Below are 1,970 nucleotides of genomic sequence, written 5' to 3'. Positions count from 1 at the left end.
CATGCCAAAAAAACTATGGTCGATTTTGTTACATTATTTCAAACCAGGTGAAAATTCTGTCATTCATTTGAAGAAAACTTGGCCATGCCGATATTTTTTGAAAGTCAAGCCTTATTTTTCGACAACAATTCCCACTATGTCTGAGAAATTCCTTTAGTAATTTTGTATATTTTTTCAATTTTTTTTCGGACATTACCTTGAGCAGGGTATTCCCCAAAACATGAGAAATTATAATGCAGAGCGGTTCCATTTGAATTCGAATGTCGGTTTACTTTTGTATTTTTTGATTTGGCTGAAATTTGGCATATGCTTTCTTTATACCGTAAAACGGGGTAACTTTGATAGTTTTTTCGAAGAAAACTTGAATATTTATGCATGCTGTTTCAAAGAATTTCAATTCATATTTTTAAAACAAGTACTGGTATCCTAACTATCGATTCCAGTTGATAGATTTCCAAAAGATTTATTCTTAATGGATATATAATTTTTCATATAATCGAAAGTCGGTTTTCTGTTTTGGGGTAACTTTGATAATGGAGCATCACTCGAACAAAATTGAATGAATTACAGAACATTTGTAGGGCGTTGCATATCTTTAGGCGTTTAACGCTATATGGAAATTTCTGACTTAGATTACAAAAATGGTCCCAGTTTGTAAAAATAGTATTCGCTAAGAGATTTGAGACCGAATTCGAGTTCTACTATAACTAGGCTATCAAGTATAAGTGACGAATTCATTATGACTTCATCAAATAGTGATCGTAGAACAGATTGTTTGAGAGCATTTCAAAATTGCTAAAATCTTATAAATTTTCCATATTTGCATATAAATCCTCAAATGTACTTGATTCCAAAAGAAATAGCTTTAACATGAAGTGTCATACTAATACTCTTTACTTTTGCATTCGTTTTGCTTAACAGATTAACAGGAACTTTGTCATTTCGTTTAGTATGTTGAGAGTCTCGCATTATCAAAGTTACCCGCATTATCAAAGTTACCCCGTTTTACGGTACCCAAAAATGCCTATTTGCATCATCGGTTCGCCATTTTTCGAAAATTTCCAATTTTAGCGTTACGTAATAAATGGATGCCGCCTTATGCTGAAACAGTATTTGTTGGGATTATTAAAAAAAAAAAAAAATTGGGTATCCAATTTTCCGGATATTGCCTTTTTTTTTGTATTTTTTTGCAACGGAAATGTCGAAAAATTGCGCTTATCGCAAACAACAAGAAGCTATTTTTAACAAATAACCATTCAATCGACGGCCGGACGGTTAAGATTTCGGTTGACGCGCGATTCACCGAAGTCAAAACCGCCACGCTGATGTTGTATAAGACAAGCGAGGTTTCATCACTATAGATGTTCAATATTAAATAACGTTACTATAGAAGAGATTTTTGTCAATAACAAGAGTCGTGTACATTGAATCAGAAGATTTCGCTTCATGTTGAATATTTTTTGTTAAAATTTTCATCTTTATTATCATCAAAATTTCTGGGAGGGGCCTGGATGATTCTGGAGGGGGCCAGGCCCCCCTGGCCCCCCATGTTCCTACGCCAATGCTGGACCGGACGTACATACGAACTAGCTACACGAAAGCTGTAAGAACTAATTAGGGAAAATTAAAAACGACGAGAGAAACCCAACGCCAAAAGTAATTAGTTTTCCACTGCGTGCAAAGGTTGAATTCAGAAATGTGCATAATGATATTTTATTGAAAGTTTAAAGCATTTTGGAGTCAATAATAGTAATTTTGCGTATTCATATACTGTCCATTTGTCTAGTAAAGATCGCCTATCCTATTAACTTGAATATCCATACCAGGGTTTTGACGTATGTTTGTACAGGCTACCCACTAGCCAAACGGTCGGCTTCTCTGTCTGCGTCCCGCTGCATGGTGGGGCCAAATGGTAAACCAAGCTTCCGACCGGGTTGGTAAAATTAAAAATTCAATTACACTCGTAAATC

This window comes from Aedes aegypti, chromosome 3 (genome assembly GCF_002204515.2).
Source record: "Aedes aegypti strain LVP_AGWG chromosome 3, AaegL5.0 Primary Assembly, whole genome shotgun sequence".
NCBI lineage: Eukaryota > Metazoa > Arthropoda > Insecta > Diptera > Culicidae > Aedes > Aedes aegypti.
This window is presented reverse-complemented; position numbering follows the sequence as displayed.